The sequence below is a fragment of the Piliocolobus tephrosceles genome, chromosome 21 (assembly GCF_002776525.5).
Source record: "Piliocolobus tephrosceles isolate RC106 chromosome 21, ASM277652v3, whole genome shotgun sequence".
NCBI lineage: Eukaryota > Metazoa > Chordata > Mammalia > Primates > Cercopithecidae > Piliocolobus > Piliocolobus tephrosceles.
In genome coordinates, this window is record NC_045454.1 from 4,820,837 (window position 1) to 4,832,797 (window position 11,961).

General features: G+C 42.5%; 1 protein-coding gene across 1 annotated transcript in view; it reads right to left on the reverse strand.

The window, feature by feature from the left end:
• Nucleotides 1–11,961, reverse strand: part of ZNF331 (zinc finger protein 331) — a 58,800-nt gene that overhangs the window by 41,565 nt on the left and 5,274 nt on the right. The window lies entirely within an intron of this gene.

Below are 11,961 nucleotides of genomic sequence, written 5' to 3' on the forward strand. Positions count from 1 at the left end.
AGAGGAGGACGCGGGACCAGAGCCCCAAGCCCCATGTCCCAGCATGCAGCACGGCGTACTCCTGGACAGTCTCTGGGAAACGTAGTCCGGGACGGTCCCAAGCAGGGGCCTCAGGGCGCGTTCCAGGCAGGCAGCCCCACACTAAGTCCATCTTGCTCCCTGCAGACGCCCCTTCCCGACTGGGAGACGGGCTGTGTCACCCCAGCTGGGACCCCGTCTGGCCTCTGAGCGGGGTGATGCCGGGCGAGCCATGGCTGTCCTCCGAAGGGTATCCTCTCCTAGGCCCCTCTGGAGCGTCACCTGGAATTCTCTGCAGGCCACCGGCCAGCACAGGCTGCCCGAGCTGCTTTTCGGTGTCTCCTGCTTGCTGGATTGTAAACAATGTGCAGGCCGCAGTTATGCCCTGTTAGTCACGCTCTCATTCCAAGTACTAATGCCACAGGGTCTACAGGATGTTGCAGGTACTTAATCACAGTCTCATTCTGACTCAAAATCCCACTTTTTGGTATTCATGCCAAGGAAGTAGCTATAGTCATACACAATGTTGAAGTATATTCACAAAATACTTTTTTTATGAAAATGTTTTTCTCTTTTAATTAGATAGACTTTAGATTCATATGTAGTTACAAGAAATAAAATTGAGAGATCGTGTGTATCTTTCACCTGGTTACCCCGACTGGTGATTGTAGTATATAATACCACAACTGGAAGATTAACATTGATGTAATCCACTGACGTTACCCAGAATTTCTAGAGAATAATGTTTTGGTTGTTTGTTTTGAGAAGGAGTTTCGCACTTGTTGCCCAGGTTCAAGTCAACGGTGCGATCTCGGCCTACCGCAACCTCTGCCTTCCGGGTTCAAGCGATTCTCCTGCCTCAGCCTCCCCAGTAGCTGGGATGACAGGCATGCGCCACCACGCCCGGCTATTTTTTTTTTTTTTTTTTTTTTTTGTATTTTTAAAAGGGACGGGGTTTCTCCATGTTGGTCAGGCTGGTCCCGAACTCCCGACCTCGTGTGATCCGCCCGCCTTGGCCTCACAAAGTGCTGGGATTACAGGCGTAAGCCACCGCACCCGGTAGAGAATAATTTTTAAAAATGAAAATCTTGCAGTGGAGGAGAAAGGAAAATCAGATTAAACCATGGTCTGTTATACACTGACATAGAGTACATTTCCTAATAATACCGACTCATTAATTGAGAAAAGTTCTGATGAATCAACAACTGAAAAGGGTAGGTTAAAAAGGTACATATAATTTGAGCAGAGATGTTTTGGTGAAATTAACACAGGCTCTGTGGTCTGATATGAGGGGATTAATCTGAGCTCTGATAGTTATTAACTTCACAGTGTGGTAAAATTTCCTCACTGGTAAAAGTGCAAGAAAGACAGTACAATGTATAATTGTTTGAACAGGATCATCTACATGAAACACACAATCATATATAACAATTAAGATAAGGTAGCTGTTATTAAAAATCAACAACGTATCTCAATCCATTTTCATAAAAGTGACAAGCCTGCTATTTCCTTTTAATTAGGGAGACAGAGACATGATAGTTCCTTTAAAAATCTAGTTTAAAGATTCTTATCAGCTGGGCGCAGTGGCTCACATCTGTGATCCCAGCACTTTGGGAAGCTGAGGTGGGCGGATCACTTGAGGTCAGGAGTTCAAGACCAACCTGGGCAACATGGTGAACCCTTGTCTCTACTGAAAATACAAAAGTTAGCCGGGCATGGTGATGGGTCCCTGTAATCCCAGTTTCTCAGGAGGCTGAGTCAGGAGAATCGCTTGAACCTGGGAGGCAGAGGTTGAAGTGAGCTAAGATTGTGCCACTGCACTCCAGCCTGGGTGACAGAGTAAGACTCCGTCTCAAAAAAAAAAAAAAAAAAAAAAAATTTTAAACTAGTGCTATCTCATTGTATTTCATATACCTTTGAAATGTTACAGTCAATATTTGTTACTTGCACATATAACCTTGGGAATGTTTCCAAAGTCCATATTTGTAAGGTATCCAGTGACTATTTTCATATTCATCAATGATTAATTTTTCAAAGCAAGGAAACATGACTGGCATCTCTCCTCTCTCCAGATGCACACAGACATAATGTGACCCATGGTTGGGCTGGATTTCTTTTACAAACTATGATTTGGAGAGTTTTTGCCTCATTTACATGATTAATAGGATTCAATGTTCCAGAAACAAAACACACACATGCTTAGAGGTGGAGGGGAAGACAGTAAACATACATACTAAGTGTTAACAGGAATTATCTTTGATGGTATAAATATGGGTAATTACGGCCGGACAGTGGCTCACACCTGTAATCCCAGTACTTTGAGAGGCTAAGGCGGGTGGATCACTTGAGGTCAGGAGTTCGAGACCAGCCTTGGCCAACATGGCAAAAACCCCATCTCTACTAAAAATACAAAAATTAGCTGAACGTGGTGGCAGACACCTGTAATCCCAGCTACTCAGGAGACTGAGGCAGGAGATCACTTGAACCCAGGAGGCAGAGGTTGCAGTGAGCCGAGCTTGCGCCATTGCACTCCAGCCTAGGTGATAAAAGCAAGACTCTGTCTCAATAAATAAATAAATAAATAAATAAGGGTAATTTTTAGTTTCCTCTTTGTGTGCTTTCAGGGGAATAATTTTTTTTTGTTTGTTTTTGCTTTTTTTGGTTACAGGCTTTCATTAATCCCATTATAAAGTATATAATTATAGGGAGCCCCAAATTTAAAAAAAGATTAGCAAGGAAAAAGGACCATTGTTATAGGGGAGTGGGTACCTTCTAGTTATTCAGGAAAGTTTGATGGACAGGCCTGTTACCGGCAGAATATATCCACATCCTACATGTGGAACCTGGGAATATGTTATGTTACAAGGCAAGATAAATAAGGTTGCAGATGGACTTAAATTGCTAACTAGCCACCCTTCAGACAGGGAGATTACCCTGAATTATCCAGGTGGACCTGGTGCAATTACAAAGTTCCTTAAAAGTAGATGAGGGAGTTCCGGAGAAGAGAAATATGTGATGACAGAAACAGGTGGGGAATGAGGTGATAGAAGAAGAACTTGTCTTTTCTGGGTTTAAAGGTGTAGGATGGGGCTGGGCGCAGTGGTTCACACCTGTAATCCCAGCATTTGGGAGGCCGAGGCGGGTGGATCACTTGAGGTCAAGAGTTCGAGACCAGCCTGGTAAACATGGTGAAACCCCATCTGCTAAAAATATACAAAAATTAGCCGAGCATAGTGGTGCACGCCTGTAATCCCAGCTACTCAGGATGCTGAGGCAGAAGAATCGCTTGAATCTGGGAGGTGGAGGTTGCAGTGAGCTGAGATGGTGCCAGTGCACTTCAGCCCGGGCGACTCTGTATCCAAAAAAAAAAAAAAAAAAAGCAGGATGGGGTCATGAGCTAAGGAGTCTGGGCAGCCTCTAAAAGCTGGGAAAGGCCATGAAAGAGAATTCCTCCTAGAGCCTCCAAAAAGCAACACAGTCTTCAACTTTTTGGTTTTAGCCCAGTGAGACCCACTTTAGACTTTTGACTTCTAGGACTTAAGATGCCTCCCCCTGATCTTGAATGACCTTTCACTGTGTCTCAGCAATACAGTTGTCTTAGTCCGTTTTGGCTGCTACAATAGCTGCTATTACAGGCATGAGCCACTGCGCCCGGCATATTTTCCTAATAACATTTTCTTTTCTCTAGCTTACTTTATTGTAGGAGTATTGCATATAACACATATACCATTCTATATATGTGTTAATCGACTTTATGTAATCAATAAGGCTTCCATTCAACAGTAGGCTAGTAAATATTTAGGGAGTCAAAAGTTAAACGTGGAGTTTTGACTGCATGGTGGGTTGTTGCCCCAGCTCCATGTTGTGCAAGGGTCAGCTGTACGTATATCAGACAAAATAGAATTTCAGTCAAAAACTATAAGAAAAGCCAAAGAAAGTCATTATAGAATTATAAAGGGATCAATTCATGAAGAAGATGTATCAATTGTAAATACATATGTACCCAACATTGGATCAGGTAAATATACAAAGCACACATTACGAGATCTGAAGGGACAAATAGACTGCAATACAATAATAGAAGGGGACTTCAAATCCTACTTTCAACAAAGGACACCTTATTCAGCAGAAAATCAATAAGGAAACACTGGAATTGAATTTTACTTTAGACCAAACGGACCTATCAGATGTATACAGAGCATCGCACCCAACAGCAGCAGAATACATATTCTTCTCCAGCACACATGAAACATTCTCCAGGACAGATAACATATTAGGCCAAATAACAGGCCTTAAGAAATTTAAGGCAACTGAAATCCTATCGAGCATCTTTTTCAATCAAGTGGTATTAAGTTAGAAATCAATAACAGGAGGAATTTAGGTAAATTCACAAATATGTGGAAATTAAACAACATGATAATAAGTACCAGTAGGTCAAGGAAGAAATTAAAAGTTTAATTTAAAAATATTTTGAAATAAATGCAAAAGGAAACAACATCCCAAATCTTGAGAAACACAGGAAAAGCAGTTCTAAGAGGGAAGTTTATAGCAATAAACACCTACATTAAGAAAGGAGAAAGACCTTAAACAAACATTACTTCTCAAGAACCCGAAAAAGGGCCGGGCGCGGTGGCTCAAGCCTGTAATCCCAGCACTTTGGGAGGCCGAGACGGGTGGATCACGAGGTCAGGAGATCGAGACCATCCTGGCTAACACGGTGAAACCCCGTCTCTACTAAAAATACAAAAACTAGCCGGGCGAGGTGGCGGGCGCCCGTAGTCCCAGCTACTAAAAAAAAAAAAAAAAAAAAAAAAAAAAAAAGAACCCGAAAAAGAACAAATGAAGCTCATACTTAATGAAAGGAAGAATAAAGGTTGGAGTAAAAATAAATGGAGACTAGAGAAACAATATAGGAAGATTAACTAAAGTAAGAGTTGATTTTTTGAAAAGATAAACAACATTGAAAAACCATGAGACTTTGAAAGACAAAAAAGGGAAGACTCAAAATCAATGAAACCAGAAATGAAAATGGAGACAGCTCACACCACAGAAATATAAAGAATCACGAGAAACTACAATGAACAATTAGATGCCAAAAAAAATTGGATAACCCAGAAGATTAATTCCTAGAAACACACAACCTACCAAGATGGAATCACGAAGAAAGAGAAAAATCTGATCAGTAATGAGTAAAAAGATTGAATAAGTAAAGCCGGGCGCGGTGGCTCACGCCTGTAATCCCAGCACTTTGGGAGGCTGAGGCGGGCGGATCACAAGGTCAGGAGATCGAGACCATCCTGGCTAACACTATGAAACCCCGTCTCTACTAAAAAAATACAAAAAAATTAGCCGGGCGCGGTCGGTGGCAGGCGCCTGTGGTCTCAGCTACTCGGGAGGCTGAGGCAGGAGAATGGCGTGGCCCGGGAGGTGGAGCTTGCAGTGAGCTGAGATCCGGCCACTGCACTCCAGCCTGGGTGACAGAGCGAGACTCCGCCTCAAAAAAAAAAAAAAAAAAAAAAAGAGATTGAATAAGTAAAACAGAATCTTTGATCAAAGAACAGCCTAGGACTTGATGATGGCTTCCTGGCTATATTCTACCAAATATTCACAAAATACCACTTCTGAAACTCTTCCAAAAAATTATAGAGGAAGGAATACTCCCAATTTGCTGCAGTATTATTCACAATACCCAAGGGGAAAACAACAACAACAAAAAAATCAACCTACATGTTAATCAGTAGAGGAATGGGTAAAGCAAATGTGGTATATATCACAATTAAATACTATTCAGCCTTAAAAACCAAGAAAATCCAGTCATTTGTGATAACATGGGTGGCCCTAGAGGACATTACATTAAGTGAAATGAGCCAGGCACAGAAAGGTCCACCTGCATTATCTCACCTATTGAAGTGTCAAAAAGCTGAACTCACATAAGTGAAGAGTGGAATGATGGTTACCGGAGGCTGGGACAAGAGTGGGAACAGGGAGATGAACGGCTACAAAGGCTAGAGAGGAGGAATAAATTCTGCATATCTATTTTATAACCCGGTGACTATAATGAATAACAATGTATGTTTGAAAATTGCTGAGAGACATTAAATGTTCTAATCACAAAAATAACTAGTAAGGTGAAGGATGTGTTACTCACTTTGGTTTCGTCACTCCGTAATGCAAACACATATCAAAACATAGTGTTGTACATAATCACATAATTTGTTTTCTATTGAATAAAAATTAAAAAAGGATGTCATGGGCCGGGCGCGGTGGCTCAAGCCTGTAATCCCAGCACTTTGGGAGGCCGAGACGGGTGGATCACGAGGTCAGGAGATCGAGACCATCCTGGCTAACACAGTGAAACCCCGTCTCTACTAAAAAATACAAAAAAACTAGGCGGGCGAGGTGGCGGGCACCTGTAGTCCCAGCTACTCGGGAGGCTGAGGCAGGAGAATGGCGTAAACCCGGGAGGCGGAGCTTGCAGTGAGCTGAGATCCGGCCACTGCACTCCAGCATGGGTGAGAGAGCGAGACTCCGTCTCAAAAAAAAAAAAAAAAAAAGTCATTTTAATAAACAAAACAACAATCCAAATAATTAAAAAGAAAAATACAGAACTATATGTGGCCCATAAATCACAATATTTACTGCCGAACCTTTTACAGAAAAAATTTGCCAATTCTGTCCTAGATCCAGAACTCATATTCAAAATCAAACCACATTGCTTCTCACTGTGCACACAAAACAAGTGGGGAAAAAAAAACAACTCTGAAGCTGTCAGCTTCAAAGAAAACCTAGTAAACAGAAAAAATTTCAATGTATTGATTACTTGGAAAACATTTATACCTTTGATGACACAGAAGTTTGCTCAAACTCCACTCTTACAAGCCTCACAAAGCTGACAACCTTGTCACATAGTCAAACCATCTACTTTCTGGCTTTGATATGAAAATCAGGCCTAGAGAAAAGACTAAAGATAGGTGGTGTTTGATTCCACTTAAAAAATGAATCCTTTCCTCGGCAAACCACATTCTAATATCAAGCACTAATGTTAAGCTCCCGGAGGTATTTTTCTATACCATCAGATTCTTAGAAGAGCAGGGCACACAGAAAGAGCTACACAGTTTGCCAAAGGGGCACGTGAATAACATTCAGAAGAGAGAATTGGTCAATGGGGAGTACATTGAGGGATATCCCTGTATGAAACCCCCACACCTCTTTGGAAAGGATGACTGGGATAAGTTGTTATAGTGAGAATATTTAGGGGCAAGGAAAGTAGTCCCGGCTGAAAACACTAATCATTGAATGAATAAAAGGTAACTCACTTGAACGTTGATTTTAAGATGGGTAAATGATTCTTCCTCTCAAGGGGTGCTTTTTCGGAAGGATGTTGGTTTAGGGGAAAGAGGAGGATAAGAATGAGAAGCTAGGGTCTTTCTAGGTGCACAGCCTACATTAGAAAATACCTCATAAGGCACACCTGCCCTCAGGCCAAATCTATAACACTCAGAAGAGGGCACTGGGAGAGAGTGTTTCAGAGATTCCTGGGGTCTACATTGTATTAACAGGTTGTAGACTGTGTAGCCGTCCTCCCTGTATATGGATGGTCACCCCGCATGGGTCCCATTGCCGCCAAGATACTTGCACACCTGTCACAACTATGGGGACAGAGCAGGCACATCAACCCCACATACACCCACGCAAGTGCGTCTTCTACTCGCACATCAGGTCCCGGGTACCTCTGCTGATGTCAACGCACATGTACACATAGACACATATTTCCACATGTGCTGGAGCACTGACTGGCAAAAATGGCCAAAATGCCAAGTGATGCCCTGGACATACCGACAGTTGTTTTGAGGTTGCTTCCTTTTACGTCTGAGGGGAATGTGAATTTTACTTCTGAACTTGTCCTTCAAGCCATGATGGCCCAGCAGAAAAGCATTAATTCACCTTACCCTATTGGTCTTCCCCTTGCATCAAACATTATTAGAAAAATACAAGTTATAAAACAAATTATATTTACATTGGATATTACATGGAACCTGTGAATTCAGAATTAATTGGTTGTAACTCAACATCCGTGGGCTTGGATATTTGCCCCGTATAAATCTCAAGTTGAGCTGTCAACCCCAGTGCTGGAGGTGGGGCCTGGTGGGAGGTGTTTGGGTCATGGAGGCAGATCCCTCATAGCTTGGTGCTGTCTTGGCCGTGGTGAGTGAGTTCTTGCAAAATCTGGTCATTTAAAAGTACATGGCACCCCCTGCACCTCCCGCCACCACTGTGTCCCAACCTGACCCCTCCTTTTGCCATGTGGGACATGCCTGCTCCCACTTCACCTTCCAAGTAAAGTGGAGTAAAAGCTCCTGAGGCCTCCCTAGAAGCCAAGCAGATGCCAGATGTCGATACCATGCTTCCTTATCAGTCTTCAGAACCACGAGCCAATATAATCTTTATAAATGACCCAGTCTCAGGGATTTCTTGATAGCAATGTAAGAATGGCCTACCCGAGTGGGTGCTGTCAGAATGATGTTCCCTTCCTAGCACCTCTCAGGACATATCACCTGGAATTCTCCACAATCTCTGGTCACAGGCTGCCCTGAGCTGCTTCTATTCAGTTCCCCCCCCCCCCCCCGCCTGGGTTATAAACAACATACAAGTAGCAGCTGTGTCCTTTTAGTTATTCTCTCATTCTTTGTGCTAATATCACAGAGTTTGGCGTACTGCAGACACTTAACAAGTCTGATTTTGACTCAAAAGTCTGGTCTTCAAAATTTATCTGAAGGACACAACTACAGTCATTCACAAATGTTTGTGCAAGAATATTCGGGAAATTTTTATCTGTGAATTTTCTTTAGAATAGAGATAAAGATTCACATGCAGTTGTAAGAAACAATACAGCGAGAGAGATCCTGTTTACCTTTTACCTGATTTACACCAATGATGGTTGAACTACAGTATAATACCACAACTAGGACACTGTCACTGATGCAATCAATTGATATTATTCCACTTCTCCAGAGAATAATTTTTTTTAAATTTAATCTGTCCTCTACTGTCAGATTTTTTTTTTTTTTTGAGACAGAGTCTCGTTCTGTTGCCCAGGCTGGAGTGCAGTGGCATGCTCAGCTCACTGCAAGCTCCGCCTCCCGGGTTCACGCCATTCTCCTGCCTCAGCCTCCCGAATAGCTGGGACTACAGGCGCCCACCACCACGCCCGGCTAATTTTTGTATTTTTAGTAGAGACGGGGTTTCACCGTGTTAGTGAGGATGGTCTCGATCTCCTGACCTCATAATCTGCCCGCCTCAGCCTCCCAAAGTGCTGGGATTTCAGGCATGAACCTGTAATCATGTAATCATGCATGCTAACTAAAAATAACTTTCCAAGCCTGATGTTAAGCATGAATTTATTTTAATCAGCAAAATTAGCAAAAACGATTCTAAGACACATAAGAAGAAAATGTTCCCTCTTTACCAGCAACTAGGGAAATAGAGACATGATTCTGCATCAGAAATCAAGTTTAAAGAATCTAACCTGAGAAGAGATACCAAATTGAGAATATTAGCAAGAGACTGAATCATCTGTTCTACGTCCTATGGGAGACTTATGTAATTATTTCAAATTATTGCCATCTTAGTCATTTCACGTATTTGGATTTCATATATCTTGGATTTGTTACTTGTACATATAATCATGGAAATGTTACTTGTAATAGTATATATTTGGAAGGCATCAGACATCACTGATTATCATTCTCTGTCAAAGAAACATTAAAATCATTGAAAATCTAATTCTGAAAGGCTCTCTTTCTTTCTTTTTTTCTTTTTATTTTTTTTGAGACAAAGTCTGGCTCTGTCACCCAGGCTGGAGTGCAGTGGCGCGATCTCAGCTCACTGCAACCTCCGTCTCCCAGGTTCACACCATTCTCCTGCCTCAGCCTCTCGAGTAGCTGGGACTACAGGCGCCCACCACCACACCCAGATAATTTTTTGTATTTTTAGTAGAAACGGGTTTTCACCATGTTCGCCAGGATGGTCTCGATCTCCTGACCTTGTGATCCGCCTGCCTCGGCCTCCCAAAGTAGTGGTATTACATGCGTGAGCCACCGCGCCCGGCCTCTTTCTTTATAATCTGCTGTCATGGGATTAGTTTGAAATGGTGTATCTCTAATCCTGTAAGGCGTAAATATGTGAGGCTTTTCAAAGCAAGAGAAAGATAACTGGCCTGCCTCTCTCTTCCCCACATGTACACAAATGTAATGTGACCCATGGCTGAGTTGGATTTCTTTCACAAACTAAGATTTAAAGAGTCTTTAACTCATTTACATGATCAATTAGCAGGATTTCATGCTCCAGAAACAAACACACACACGTGTTTAGTGGGGGAGTGGGAGACAGGACACATACCTAGAAAATGTTAACAGTAAGTACATCTGGATGGTACAATTAGGAGTAGTTTTGAGTTTCTTCTTTATGAGCTCCTAGAGGACTAATTTTTTTATACCAGGCCTGCGTTAACTGCATTATAAGAAATATAACTTGCTGGGCGCAGTGGCTCATGCCTGTAATCCCAGCACTTTGGGAGGCAAAGGCAGGCAGATCATGAGGTCAGGAGTTTGAGACCAGCCTGACCAACATGGTGAAACCATGTCTCTGCTAAAAATACGAAAATTAGCCAGGTGTGGTGGCATGTGCCTGTAATCCCAGCTTCTCAGGAGGCTGAGGCAGGAGAATCACTTGAACCTAGGAGGTGGAGGTTGCAGCGAGAGCCAAGATTGTGCCACTGCACTCCAGCCTGGGTGACAGAGTGAGACTCCATCTGGGAAAAAAAAAAAAAGAAATATAACTTAAGGAAGTTCTAAATTTAAAAAAATGATTACACAAGGTAAAAAAATCAGACTTACGAAGGTGCTGGTACCTTGTAGTTATTAATAAATGTTTGAATGGATAGGCTTGTGGTAAGCAGAATAAATGTATCTCATAAATGTCCGCACCCTAATTCATGAATGCAGGAATATGTGGTGTGGCACGACAAGGGAAATTTCAGTTGCAGATGGACTGAAGTTGCTAATCAGCTAACCTTAAGACAGGGAGATTATCCTGAATTGTGCCAGTGGGCCCAATGTAATCACAGGGTGTTAGAAGTAGATGAGGGGGGTCAGAAGAAGAGAAAGAGGTGAGGACAGAGGCAGAGATGAAGTGAGGTGATATGAGAATGACTTGCCCTTGCTGGCTTTGGTGATGCAGAGTTGGGTTGGAAGCCAAGGAGTGCCAGCCTCTAAAAGCCAGGAAAGGAAGGAAAGAAAATGCCTCCGAGAGACTCCAATAAGCAACACAGCCTTTACATCTCGGTTTTAGCCCTGTGAGACCTACTGGACTTCTGATGGCTAAGATAAATTTTGCTGTTTTCAACTACTAAATCTGTGATGGTTTAATTGTTACAGCAGCAGAAAGAAACTGACGGTAAGCCTAACACTGGAAAAACAAAGTGATTGATGCAAATGTCACCTCCCTGATTGTGAATGTCCTTTCACTGTGTCTTGGCAATCCTTATGGAATGAGGCAGAAGCAGATGTAAAAGGGAAGTTTAAAGGAGTAAACATCTATATTAAAAAAGAAAGTCCTCAAACACCCTAACATCACACCGAAAGGAACTAGTAGAAGAAGATCAAACTAAGCCTAAAGTAGAACAAAATTAATAATTAAGATAAAAGCAAAAATAAGAGTAGAATAAAAATAGAAAAACATCAATGCGGCCGGGCGCGGTGGCTCAAGCCTGTAATCCCAGCACTTTGGGAGGCCAAGACGGGCGGATCACAAGGTCAGGAGATCGAGACCATCCTGGCTAACGCAGTGAAACCCCGTCTCTACTAAAAAATACAAAAAATTAGCCATGCGTGGTGGCGGCGCCTGTAGTCCCAGCTACTCGGGAGGCTGAGGCAGGAGAATGGC